This window comes from Canis lupus, chromosome 33 (genome assembly GCF_011100685.1).
Source record: "Canis lupus familiaris isolate Mischka breed German Shepherd chromosome 33, alternate assembly UU_Cfam_GSD_1.0, whole genome shotgun sequence".
NCBI classification, from domain to species: domain Eukaryota; kingdom Metazoa; phylum Chordata; class Mammalia; order Carnivora; family Canidae; genus Canis; species Canis lupus.
Window position 1 is genome coordinate 10914636 of NC_049254.1, and position 15037 is coordinate 10929672.

Genomic DNA, 15037 nt, shown 5'->3' on the forward strand with positions numbered 1-15037 from the left:
AAAATTATTCATTTTAGGATCCACTTAATCTCAGGTTATGTAAACTAATCCATTAGAGTCAAAGCAGTTTTCAATTGAATATTGTGTTACTAACGGTCTGAAATAGGAATCAGCAAATGTTTTCTATTAAGGACCATATGGTAAGCATTTAAGGTTTTTTGGCCCATGTAGCCTCTCCCACACCTACTACACCCCATTGTAATGAAAAAGCAGCTATAGACAATTTGCAAATGAATGATTATGGCTGTGATCAACAAAGCTTTATTTATTTAAAAAATAGGAGGAGAGCATATTTTGCCTGGAGGCTTTTGTTGAAGTCATGTTGAACATGCTAAATGCTACACAGATTGAAAATATCTCCAAATATCTGGTTTTCCAAATAAGGAAGCTGAATTGGAGTTTAAAAGACTTTTTTCACAGATATACATGTATCTATAAATGATGTAGAAGTTATCTCTTACATTGAAGCTAATCATTGTTACCTGGGCTTGCACACGATGAGGGATTCATACCCAATATCCTTTGGAATGATCAAAAGGCCATGAGTTTTCTAACTAAATATAAACTTTTGTCATTCTCCTATTAAATTGATTGATACATAGGAATATTAAGACTTTGCATGTTTCCTTTTCTGAAGCTGATGAAAATGCCCTCATTGCACATAACAGGAAAAAAAGTATGAAAGCATTATGCATTTTTTGGTTACCAAAGGAGGACAATTTTCACAGACACCATCAACTTTGGTTCAAAAGAAGTTAGTAAGTGGAGCTTTGAATTGCTGTTTTGCCACAAGCATTTTATTGCTCTTCCCCCCATTATAAAAGTGGCAAAGTGTTCTGAAAATGAAAATTTTTCCTCAGGGACAAATTCATAGAGATTTATTATCTTGCCTCAAAGGGATGGGATTGAGCCATTTTTACAGCCAAAAGTTACTTTTATTTTCAGCATTGGAAGTATTTCTCTGTAGAATCTTACAAGGTGCAAAAAGATCATTTTGCTAAGCACTTCTGCCACTTATACAGCCACCAAGAAGCCATCAGTAGCATTAGCCAAGTGCTTCGATAGCATTCCAGTAATTCCCAGCCAGAAATATGCATTTGAAGTTTGCGTGAAATGCTTAAAAATACAGAGTCCTGGGCCTTGCTCCAGTCATACTGAGCTGCACTTTCCAGAGACAGCTTCTGGATAGAGGTACATTTTACACAATCCTTCCAGCACTGAGAAACACCGCTAAAAGAGAGAGAGAGAATAAAAAAACCACAATTTCCTTGATAACATGCAATTTAAAAAGTCAATGTCTAAACAATGGTTATTTATCAGCTCATAAATAATGCTGTGTGTCTAGAAAATATGCAAAAATGCACACCTTTATAACATTCATCAGACTCCCAAAGGCAGCATCTGAAACTGATGGCATTGGTCTTGTCAGACCTCCCATGAGATCTGCCCTTGAATCATTCCCTCACGCTATCTAACCCAGTGCTGATTTCATCCTGTTCTGGGAAGGCTAGTGTCAGAACAGTCTTCTGTTTCCCATGCTGGGTCAGTTAGGGCTACTTTTACGAAGGGGAAATTTGAGCAGTTCCAGAAAGTACCCCCACCACACAAGTGTACACCCTAGCCAACAATAAACAAAATGCCTTGCCAACTGCCTATCATGTCTATGTTATCATTAGAATATTTTTGAATGCTGATGAGAATTTGAGCTGTAAAGATTTTCCTTTAGAAAGCAAGGATGTTCATAATATAACTATTAATGCCCAAGGGATCCCATATAGAAGATGCTTAACTCTGGGGCGAGACTCACATGGAAGGATGTGTTATAGATTTATCAGGCACACCTAAAGTAATAGTTTATGATTAGAAGTATCGTCTACCTTGCTTCACAAATATAAGGGTACTGTGTGAACTGGTAGGCTTCATGCGTTTAACTAGTTGCCTGTTGCCATGGCTATATGACTGAGAGCTGCTGGATGTTTTTCTAACAAATTTAGATAAAGTAGCAATTGAAATTCAAGCTGAAAGTAATCATATTAGTGCCCGTAAAACTATGTCATATACTTAAGAAATGAGGAGAGATTTTCTCTGGAAGAAGTGAATAACTCCACATTACTAACTCCATTGGCTGTCGATCAGTCCTTACATTATTTGCCCTTTCAGCACAGCATTACACGTTGAAAACTATGTTTTTGTAACATAACACTGTCCCTTTAGTTGTCCCATATTTCTCGTTTTCTTTCCTACCTCTTTTCAATTCTCAGTCTCCTTTAAAGGAAACTCTCCTCCAAACAACGCTTCAACTTCCTCTATGCACAGAGCGTTCTTTTCTCCCTATACACTTTATATCCAGAGAAACTTTTCATTTTGTAGTTGTCCAGTTTTTATCAATATACTAATGATCTCCAAATACATATAGAAATCACACATTTGTTGAACCCTAGACTATTATAGGAAACTGCTTCCATTGTATCTTCACTTAGAAGTCTTTTTTTCTTTTAGATTTTATTTATTTATTCATGAGAGACAGAGAGACAGAGACAGAGAGAGAGAGAGGCAGAGACACAGGTAGAGGGAGAAGCAGGCTCCATGCAGGGAGCCTGATGTGGGCCTCGATTCCCTGACCACAGGATCACACCCTGAGCCAAAGACAGACTCAACCGCTGAGCCACCCAGGCATCCCACTTATAAGTTTTTTAGACATCTTGAACACATATCACAAAGTGAACTTATCAACTCTTCCTCAAACTACTCCTCTTTCAGCATCTCTACACTGAATAAACACTATACCGTGGCCCACTTCGCCACTCTAGCCAGAATCCTATGAGTCACTCTCAATCACTTCCTCTTTTCATCTCTAATAATCTATTCATATCTCGTTTAACTTCTGTTGCTTCCTTTAACATTGTGTGATCGTAGTTTGAACCACCATCTTTCCTTCTTGGGCTATTGCAATAACCTAATAACCTTTCTATTCTTGTTCATCTCTAATCTCTATTCAGCAACTGGCATGTAATTGAGTCATGCTCATCCTCACTGAAAAGGTTTCAATGGACTCCCATTCTCAAAGTACTTACCATAGTTTAAAAGCAATGACATCACCTGGTTCCTGGTTTCTTCCAAAGCAGTATGGCTTGCCATTCTCCTCCAGCTGCCCTATATTCTTTCTGTACCTCCTCCACGGACTGCACTCGCTGTATTTTTCTGCCTGTATCATATATAACTGGGAGTCAGAATTTTCTACATGAGTCAAGGGACAGTGAACATTGTTTAGTCAAATATATTTCTGTGATCTCTACCCATATTTATCAATGATACCCATTGAATTCACTCCCATTTCCTCTAGCTACTCCCTGGACAATGAATATAATGATATGTTTTTAATAAATATAGAACTTGTCTTACTAAAGAAGATTTTAAAAATAGGCTAATTGAGAACATATCTGTTATGTGTATTTTAACAGAATTATCTAAGTTTTTACTCTGTTAATTCTAATCAACTTAATTTTAAATCTCTACTTATATCAAATTCTGCATAATTCAGTGGGATAAACTAAAACCTCAAAGCAAAAATTAGAGCAGCTCACAAACACACTGCCATCTAGATGTAAAATATGACTCTCAATAACAAATCTATCTGGAGTAATATTTTTGTGAGATCTTATACAAAAGAACTTTGACTTTTTATTTATCCTTAAAACTTTGGGTAAAAGGCTCATAGCTTTTTTAGCTGTTTTTGAAATGTATAGGTTCTAGATATTTCTACTATCAAATGTATTTTTATTTGGAGGATTTTTAAATATGTCTGTTTATACTACAATTTCTTGTCATCAAAGGACATGGGCTGTCAACACTCTGATGATCAGAACCTTGCTGTGGAAGCATTATGTGGTGCTTCTTCACTTGAGCTAAATAAAAAGATGGATTGGATGCTTTTTTGGGCACCAAGTGTTAATTGCATCCTAATAAAACTATCTAGTTAAACTGTCTGCTTTGTGGTGCAGTGCCATAGAGAAGGGATTTCTAAAGGAAACCTGCTAAGTTGATTGTGCTTCTGGATAATTAATTGAAATGAGAAAAGCAAGCAAAAAATGAGAATTCTATCATGTTGACTTTCACCGATATTCATAAAAAGTGTCTAAGACTAGTTGCAACAGAGAACTCTTCAGCTGAGTGTGGGCCATTTTATTTGACTTAACAGCTATTGCCTTTGCATTTGACAACTTTCAAGGAGTGAGGAATGAGGTTAGAAGTTATTATAACACCTTGAAAAAATTACTAATTGACTTTCACTAATTGATAACATGTCTATAAAAAACTGACTCCTATCAAGTTCAGATTGTGCTTTATTGCATCTATTTCTGTGATTGCTGCATTTTATTTTAGTTGTTGGAATCCCATTTGTATGCATCTTCCAGAGATAATTTAACTTCGTATTTATTTTTTTGGAAACAGATGATCAATGTGCTATTTTCTAAAATCAATGTTAATATGTCATCAGTGTTTTATACCCTAAATTCCTAATATTCTGATATTGATTTCTTTTTTTTTTCTTTTGATCCTAGTTAAAAATTGAAATTATACTTTTCTGTCTCTTAAGATTTTTTAAATGATTTGTTCCATCAGCAATGGATCACACTCCAGGATAAGACTTTCTTCAGTCTTATAATATGCCTCTGATTTGTTTTTCTCTGATGTGCTGTAGTCTTTAAAACACTATAGTCTTTACAAACCTTGCTCTGATATGGTGTCTTTAAGGCACATGTTTTTGAAGTTAATAATCTGCTATTAATTATAATTCACCACACTTCTTACCTCACTCTAATCACACTCATCTATATTCACACAGGTATCAGTGTAAATTCAGACCATATACCTGTATATGCTTTTATTTTACAATTCATATTCTATCCCAGGTAAAAAGAGTCCTATGGACTAAACTGTGTCTCTCCAAAACATATTTGTTTATATTTGGAGGTGCTCACCTCCAGTGTAATGGCATTTGGAGATGGGAACTTTGAGAGATAATTAGGTGTAGATGAAGTTATGATGATGAGCCATCATGATGGAATTTATGCTTTAAAAGAAGAAACATCAGAGATCTTGTTCTTTCTCTCCTTCTTTGCCAGGTGAGGACACAGGAGAAAGCCTCCTATATAAACTCTCACTAGAACCCAACCGTGCTAGCACAATGATCTTGAACTTTCATGCTCCAAAACTGTGAAAAAAATAAGTTTCTGACATTTAAGCCACCCAGTCTATAGTGTTTCTTATAGCACCTGAGCTGATTAATATGAAATGCATCACCCTCGATAGAATTGTTTAAACAATGAGAAAGGAAATGATATGTGAATTCCCCTCTTACTTTGCTTCTTACTTGCATCAACTATCCCAATCAGATAGATAGAGACAGGCAGGTACATAGATACATGTATGCATACATACATCCAGTATAGATAAAAATGTGATTTAAATGCTTCTATACCTAAGTGTGAATTTGACATAGGCAGGCATAGAATGCCATTATTCTGGTTGGTTGTCCACCATTTTTTACAACAAATTTTGCTATTTACTTTTGATAAAATTTCCTCTATAATCTTGTACACAGTGTTATTTTAATAGATTTTAGTTTGTTCTTCTTTAGTATGTTCTTAGTATGTTTAATAAATTTTAGTATAATCTTGCTTTATTACCTTAATTTACTTTAAGTTTTACATTATACTTCTCAATAATGCCTGTCTACTTTTTTAAAGATTTTATTTCTTTATTCATGAGAGACACATAGAGAGAGAAAGAGCCAGAGATGTAGGCAGAGGGAGAAGCAGGCTCCATGCAGGGAGCCTGATGTGGGACTTGATCCCAGGACTCCAGGATCACACCCTAGGCCGAGAGCAGACACTCAACCACGAAGCCACCCAGGTGTCACAGTAATGCCTCTCTAAAAGAGTTGTTGACATAAAACATAACCCCAGAGCTTTTAGATTTATATAAGGCAACTTTCTCAGAAACCTAGACTAACAAATATCCAAGTGAGAGGCTTTGCTGGAGAGATAAGACTTACCATTCAAACTGTAACCATTGGAAAAGCATTTATCTTTTTCAGACTGTTCCACATTGCAAAAAGCACATAGATGTACTTCCCTCTCTACCCATCATCTTTCTAAAAGCTCCACATTTAATTCTACACGCAAATCAATCTTGAGAACTCATTTGGCAATCCACATGGCTATACTCCCATTGACAGAGAAGAGTAAATCTTAACTTTTTTGTATCCCCAGTCAGTCCTATAACTGGTACTCAATTACTATGTTAGGAAATACAGTCAATTTGCAATTATCTAATATAGCCTAAAATAGTTGGAGAAATAGCCAAATAAGAACTATTAAATTATGCTCCTCTGGTTCCTATTTCCTTTGTCTAATTTTAGAAAATAAAAGAGGCACATCATTCACTATGATGCCCCCCTTTTTTTTTTTAAAGATTTTATTGATTTATTCATGAGAGACACAGAGAGAGAGAGAGAGGCAGAAACATAGGCAGCGGGAGAAGCAGGCTCCATGCAAGTAGCCTCATGTGGAACTTGATCTCAGGACCCCAGGATCATGCCCTAAGTGAGCCAAAAGCAGACGCTCAACCACTGAGCCACCCAGGTGTTCCTATGATGCCTCTTTAAAGAGTTAATTGAGTTGTAGTGATTATCTATTTTAGGGCCAAGAAAACAAAGCAGTGGTACTTCAGTTTTTTAATTTGAAGATGAGAAGTTAGACATGCAGTAGATAAATTATCTTTATAAAGTTGCATAGTAAATGAACAGGGATAAGGTGGCTTATGCTAGCATGAAATACCATTGTCTTTCCATTAGTAATAATAATCTTCATTCTTGGTTTCAATACTTCTATCACAGATATGTAAGATGTTAAAATTAGGGAAAGTCTCGTGAAGCATGTGTGAGCCGTGCTGAACTATTTTGCAACTTTTCTGAATCTAAACTTATTTCAAAACAAAAAGTTAAAAAATAATAAAATGATAAGAGCAAACATTTAGATAACATTGAACAGGTCTTCAGGTTACTTTTCTAAATGCTATATCTATATTAACTAATCATACAGAGGTAAGTCTCAGATTCAAAGCTTCAGATTTCAAAGCCTAAGATAACTCATTTAAGATATCAACACTATTAAAGCATAAAATTGTGCTTTTAAACGTTCTGATATATAAAGATATCTGTGGTCAATTTGTACCAAAGGAAATGAGAAATACATATATTTACATTTATATATTTATTTTATAATAATTTTATATTTATTTACAATATGTTTATTTATATTTATATATTTATCTCACATTATAATAAAGGAGATAGATATACACGTTTTGTGACTTTCTTAAGTGATATCACAATTATGATAATCTCACAATTATCTCATATGTCTTAATGACTTATGTCATATGTCTCATATGACTTAAGAAAGTCACAAAATTTGAAAAGATGACATATGAGATAATTATGAGATTGACAACTATATAAGGAAAAGATTAAACATCAAAACCAGCAGTTAGCATATGACAATAAAATCCGATTTTTCCTTTCTCAGGATATGAAAGGAACTTCAGGAAACTGATTAGGAGAAAGACACGTTCAATTTAAGAAATTCTTCATTCTCTTAGCATAGTCCTCTAGACAGATACTTCTTTGAATTTGGACCTTCTCCCCTTTCTCCAATTTTTTTACTTTCTTAAAATCATAGTATGGATAGGGAAAGCCTAATGAAATTTAAAGTGCCGTGTACATTTCCTAGATTGATCAAATAACTGATCAAATAATAATTGATCAAATAATCAATAGATAGATTTTGTATATCATCCATGTGAAGCTTATGCAGTTATGTACAACTGTACATTGACACAGGGCACTCTGAAGCATGACTGAATTTTAAAGTATCTATTAAAGTTCTTTTCAGTTTGAGGAGATTGGATTATTGAAAGGGAAGTTGACATGATGCTGAAGCCAAGTTAGCAACTGAAGTTAATGAACGCTTAGTTGCCTAAAGAACAGTAGAGATATTTCATTCAAACAACAAAAGCACTCACCTTGGAAATTAATATTTCTACCACCTCATTGGCATACTATGCACCCACTTATACATAGCACTTTTGAATCTCATTTGACAGAGTCAAGTATGTGAGAAATAGCTATTTCTTTTCAATAATCCAGTTTAATATCTGACCACTGAAACCTTAGTCATTCTTGATTTTAATTGTTTCCTTTTCTTGGGTCATCCCAGAAATTTAGAATCCTAAACAATACGGAGGCAGATGGGAGACATAGACCAGAGGTCTGGGTGGGGCTCTCTGGATGCTGACATTAACTAGCTGTTAACATACATTACTACAAGACATCCACTGTCCCTACACCAGAAGTATTCTAGGCCTTAGTGGCTTTATTATCATGTGTGTAAAAAGAACTATGATCCAGTTTTCTTAGAACAACAATTGTACATCCATCCCTTTTCTCCTAATCTTACGGAACTGCACAACGCTATCTCAAATTGCCCCAGGAGTTCAAGACCTCTCTTGATTCTGCATATCCACAATAGATCTCTTTTTGGCCTTATAGAATCTTTCTCTCAGCATGCTATTTTTTATGCTAAATTTCCTCCACACATCCTACTTCACTTCTACATTCTCAACTTAACTGAAGAAATTCAACTAAGACTTCAGATTTGGGAGACTGTATGTCCAGGTGAAAAAGTATTAAGAACTTCAGGTTTTGACCATTGCTATTGGCCTTGCTTCATGTATTCTTGAGACCCTGCCACGTGTCTTTCCTGAGGAAGGAAAAATGCCAAAATATGGAGAGTAAAAATATGCAAGTTCATATTTTAAAATACTTTGGATAATATCATCCACTTGTGGGCATTTACCAAATATAAGATATTCATTTAAAATAAACTGTGCTCGGGGATCCCTGGGTGGCTCAGCAGTTTAGCACTTGCCTTTGGCCCAGGGCGTGATCCTGGAGTACTGGGATCAAGTCCCATGTCAGGCTCCCTGCATGGAGCCTGCTTCTCCCTTCTCCTGTGTCTCTGCCTCTCTCTCTCTCTCTCTCTCTATGTCTATCATAAATAAATAAATAAATCTTTAAAAAAATAAAATAAAATAAACTGTGCAAAAATAAATAAATAAAAGTAAATTAAAAATAAACTCCATAAAGAAGGAAGCAAGTTAGCACTAGTATGGTAAGGGTTAACTAAGTACACCAAAGCTTGAATTACCCTTATTGCTAAACTAACTGTATTGCATATGCAGATGCCTAGGTAACTCAAATGGTGCTATTAATAATCCCTTCTTGTTCTGGAATACAACTAAGTCAGCATAGGCATCATTATGTTCTCTTGCTCTGAGCTACTTCAAAGAATTTTCAGGCAGCCTTAGCCTCCTTTTTTTTTCTCTTTTAGTTCTGCATTTTTAAATCATTCAATATACAATGGACACTTTTTCTAAAACAAAGTTATTAAAATGGTGTCAACTGTCCTGATAAAATTACCTGGGCCTGTTCTCCCCCCCTACAATATGCAACTTTATGATCCTTTTGGAATAAAACCTCATGGTTTACAAGCTTGGGGATTTGAAATGTTCAGAATAGAGTGTAAAGTGTACAGACATAACCACTTATGTTTGTGAGAATGTCAGGGTTATTCATTCAGAAAAATTATTTATGAGCCAATGATTATGATTTTGAAAAGCTTAATGGTTAGGTAATCTCTTCCTAAAACAAGATGGCCCCCAAGACTCTGCAAAGAAAGTTAGGTACAATTAGATTACTATCACAAAATATCTGATTTTAAATTTAGGTAGAACTTTCAAGACTTGTAAATTTTGAAATAAGAATAGTCAATATACTGAAGCAAGTTCTCTTAGACTGATTCTAACTCAGAAGAGAGAGAAAGAGACAGAAAGAAAAAGGGAGAGAGATCGAGAAAGAGAGAGGTCCTTTTCCCTCCAACATTTTCTTTTTGTAAGAAAGCTATAGAATTCAGAGGCAAATATTTCTTTGACACCAGTCCTCAGGCTATTCTTTTCACATAAGAAGTTGTGTGTACCAGAATAAAGGTGAAACAGTTTTGAAATATGAATTATAATTTGATTCATGGTTCAGTAGTATCAGGGTTTTTTTAATTAATTAAGGAAATAAATAATTTTTACTGCCAAGCCACTGAAATATCTGGGGACATTCCTCTCTTCCCTCTTGTATGATTATAAAATAAAATCAGTTATCCTTTGAAGCTCCTCTCACAAAAGAGTAACTGCAACAACTGGAAAAAATGCAGCTCTTGACAGACTGTTAGCTAGAGAGATGACAGAACATTGGGAAATGCCAGGACAAATATGGATGATATCAAATAAGTAAAAAATAGTGTAAAATAAGGAAAGAATTGATTGTTTGGTTCTCTTACCAGAAAGCAAAAGAAGTAGAAAAATCTCCTGAGGGCTAAAGACAGCATGTCTGCTTTAGAGAAGGCGAGGTGAAGGATTGTAAGCTATAAGGATTTGTCTGTGTCAGATCAAATAATTTTGACTTACAATGAGATAGTAAATGCTCTGGAAAAGAAAAAAAAAAGTGCATGTTATTTTGTAACTGAGAATTGTGTTATAACGATAGATATGTGAATATGTGAAGACCAGGTGAGAAGGAAATCTTTATAGATTAATAATGTTTATTTCTAGACATATGACATGTAAGAACTTTTTCAGCATGTTTTTAAATATAAAAGTAATAGCTAGGATAGCAAAAATATGCAGTTACCTTATTATGAAATTAGCTTCACAGCTCAATCAATTCACACAATTAAGACAGAAAATAAAGATAAGGTAAACATAGCTTTTGAGGAAGCAGATTAGATTTCACTTTCAGCTTGGGAGATAGAAAGTTGTTATTTCCAACCTAACAATGACAATAAGTCAGTTAACTAGAAACTTGGAATTTTTGTTAAAACTCATCAAGGAATTGAGGAAAAAGAAACCTGAATGAAGTAAAATCCAAAAAGTTATAATCCCCCATTAGAAGAAAAAAGTAATAATATCCTTCATCTGTGGTGAAGCAGTGAGAGGAAGAGAAAACTGTCATAGATGAAGGGGAAGAAGAAACTAGAAGTTTTAAAGGCCAAGTGTGATATTTTAAAATTCCAAGAATTCTCATCAACAAAGATAGTCTACATCCCTTTCCAACTCTTTCCCGTGCTATTATTATGTTTTCGTGCAGAAGCCTGAGAGTAGAATGAGAGGGCTGAGAGATATTACCCAGCTGAGGCACAGATGTGCCGGAATGGCTATGAATTAAGAGCATGACAAAAGATTCTAATTGAACTATTTAAAATCTTCCTGGCTCTCAGTGAAAACTAGAGGAGATGACCGAGAGAAAGCCCTGAGACAGAAGTGCACAGAGCTAGAAGGGATCTGTGTTCAGAGCAAGAGATCTAAAAAATATATATGTATTTCTGAGCCATGTGAGGCCTAAACTGACCACCTTGCTTCAGCACCACCACCCCCAACTCTGGGGAAGGGGCAGCAGAGGGGAAATCTTCCGAGATAGAAGCCATGGTGGGACCAGAGAGCAAGATAATCCCCCACAAGCCCCCAAAGCTGGCAGCCTGACTCTAAAGCAGAGTAGGGACTCCTACAGTCCTGAAAGCTTATACTCGGTCTATAAAGCATAAAGAGATTTTTGGAGTCTTCCCAGATTCCAATCTGAAGGGAGATCCCCATCCAGTGCTAAAATTACTTGTAAATGTAATGGTGCATGGTTCTAGTTAAATTAATAACAAAGCCCAGATCCAGATAATTGCAAAACAAGACTCTGTTCCTCACACTAGAGGCCTGACAGAAAAGTGCACCCTTTCCTAGGTGAAAATATAATTTATTTCAATCCCTTTTTTCATTTTACACTGACTATTCACAGCACAAAATTACTGGACACTATTTAAAAATATGACTTAAGAAAGAAAATTGTCAAAAGAATAAAACTTGGACATGAGCCATTTGTATAAATAGCCAGAAAGGGACTTAGAAAATAACTATATGATACCCAGGGGAAAAAATGGACAATATTTATGAGTAGCTGGGAATTTTCAGTAGCAAGAAGAAATCCATTACAAAGGCCCAAATATGGGGCGCCTGGATGGATGAGTTCACTTAAGTGTCAGACTCTTGATTTCAGCTTAGGTCATTATCTCAGGGTCATGAGATTGAACCCTGCATCAGGCTCCATGCTCAGAGCAAGTCTGCTTATCCCTCTCCTTCTTCTCCTCCCACATTCTCCCTCTGCTCCACCCCCACATTCTTTCTCATTCATAAATAAACAAATAAAATCTTCAATAAAAAGACACAAATAAGAATCCTATAAATGAAAAATACAATGAGAGAAGTGAAGAATTCATTTGATGGATTAGATACTAGATATAGAGGAGGAAATAATTTGTGAACTGAAGACAGACAGCTCAATAGAAATGATCCCAGCTGAAACAGATAAAGGGTGAGGGGGGAGAAAAATGAAACAGGGTATTCGAGATCTCTGGGACACTATCAAATAATTGAACATATATTTAATTTTAGTCACAAAAGGGGAGAGTAAAGAGAATGAGGCGGAGGAAATATCTGAAAGCAGAGTTTTAAAAAATTAATGTAAGACATCAACCCACACATCGAAGAACTTAGTGAATCCCAAGCATAGTAACTGCGAAGAAAATCACATTTATGGATAGCATGGTAAAAGTGTTAAAAAACCAAGCATAACAGTCTAAAAGCAGATGGAGAGCAAAAGGTTGGCCAATTAATTACATAATCGTATATAACATTAAGAATAATGTCTGACTTCATAAACAATAGAAGTTGGAAGAAAATATGGAACATCTTTTATCCACTAAACAAAAAAGAAAAATATCAAGAACATTCTATACTGGAAAAATATCTTTCAAAAAATTAAAGATATTTACCAGTGAACAAAAGTATTGTAAACTCATATCCAGTAGATTTGTTCTAAAAGTAGTACCTAAAGAAGTTCTTTAAAACTGAAACAAAATGATCCCTGATACAAATGCAGGTCTGTATGAAAAAATGACAAGACCAGCAACAGTAGTTTGGTGAATTTAAATTTTATTATATATTTGTGTATTAATTTTCTGTTGCTGCTGTAACAAATTACCATAAGCTCAGTAGCTTAAAATGATATAAACTTATTATGTCACATTTCTCTAGATTGTAAGGGCAACATTGGTCCTACTGGGCTAAAATCAAGGTCTTGGCAAGGCTGTGTTCATTTCTGAAGGCTCCAGGGCAGAATGCATTTCCTTTCCTTTCCAGCTTCCAAAGCTGGAAAAGCATTCTTTGGTTCATGGCCTTCGCTCTGCATCTTTAAGGCCAGCAACGTTAGGTGGTCTTCCTACATGATGCTGCTTACCTCCTCTCCTGCCTCTGTCTTCCACTTTGCAGGACACTGATGATTACATTGGGCTCATTCATAGAATCCAGGATTATCTCCCTTCTTTAAAGTTGAATGTTAGCTACCTTAATTCCCCCTATGCAGGTGACCTAACATATTCCCATGTTCTGTGGATTCATGTGTGACATCTTCTGGGGCTCTTATCCAGCCTATCACAAAAATCACATATTTTATATATATTTATAAGATGTTCATCAGATATTTTATTTGAATTCTTTTAAAGAATATTGACTGCTTAAAATAAAAGTGATAAAAAATAATAACATGTCATGGGTTTTTTTTTTTCATGTCATGGGTTTATTGAATATGTAGAAGCATAGTAAATGAAAACAATTAGGGATAGATTTTTTACCATTCTGTCATCCTTTATAAGGCAGGTGACAATTTTTTAAGCTAGACTGTTAAAATGTATTCTGTACTCTCTAGAGAAACCATCAGAAAGAGGCGTACCTAAAAAGGTAATAAAAGTGATAAAATAAATTCTTAGATTTACATTTTTTAAAAAGGCAGAAAAAGACACCGGAATAAATGATAGGTTGGACAAATGAAAACAGTTTAGTAAATCAATAGTTACAGAAATGTAAATGGTCTAAACATTCCTAAAAAATTCCTAAAAATTCCTAAAAAGACAAACCAATAAAAAACAAAATTCAAATAGATGCTAGTTCTAAGAACTATACTCTAAACATAAAGACAGATACAGGTAAGTAATAAAAGGAAGCTAAAGATAGTTCATAAAAACACCAAACTTGAAACACCTGTGTGGCTATTTTAATAAATAACAAAGTAGATTCAGATTAAAAAAACAAAAAGCAGAAGCACATTAGGCTACGCATTCTACACTGCACATAATCCATCTTCCAAACAATTATAAACTCTAAATTAATATATATAATAAAAATCTTATATATTTTATATTTTTTTTTCCCTATTCCTACTTGGGTATTTTAAAATCCCAGACTTTGAATAGATAACAAGTCTTTATATCAAGCCCCAAATCACCAGTAAATACACAGTTAAAAAGTAAGAGTGTGGGGCAGCCCAGGTGGCTCAGCGGTTTAGTGCTGCCTTTGGCCCAGGGCCTGATCCTGGAGAACCTGGATCGAGTCCCATGACGGGCTCCCTGCGTGGAGCCTGTTTCTCCCTCTGCCTGTGTCTCTCTGCCTCTCTCTCTCTCTCTGTCTCTTATGAATAAATAAATAAATAAATAAATAAATAAATAAATAAATAAATCTTAAAAAAAAAAGTAAGAGTGTGTTATATAGGTCTTTGTACTATTCAGATAGTAAAATACTTTAGGTATTGATTTGATTATAGCCTGTCTTTCTTTTAAAGAGATCCCTTCAATCATGTTGGTGTTATCTTCAGATTAGCTTCTATTATTCAAAATGTGAAGAAAGGATTCTTCTATCACCAATATTTTTGGCTCTAAGATTTGTGAAAAATACAGTGGCTACTCAAAAATGAAATATGAAACCAGTAATAAATATTCCGTATAATTTAAATCTGTAAGAGAGGCGTATGCAATCAGAATTCTACATG

At 35.0% G+C, this 15037-nt stretch overlaps 2 long non-coding RNA genes across 4 annotated transcripts in view; one reads left to right on the top strand and one right to left on the bottom strand.

Moving 5' to 3' along the window:
- The window catches only part of LOC119867286, a 124803-nt gene that overhangs the window by 96863 nt on the left and 12903 nt on the right, over positions 1-15037 (top strand). The window lies entirely within an intron of this gene.
- LOC119867287 overlaps positions 897-15037 on the bottom strand; it is a 32145-nt gene continuing 18004 nt past the window's right edge. The window contains exons 2-3 of the long non-coding RNA XR_005383056.1: positions 3075-3205; positions 897-1230 (exon numbers count right to left, since the gene is read on the bottom strand). This is a non-coding gene — a long non-coding RNA (uncharacterized LOC119867287). The remainder of the gene's footprint in view (positions 1231-3074; positions 3206-15037) is intronic.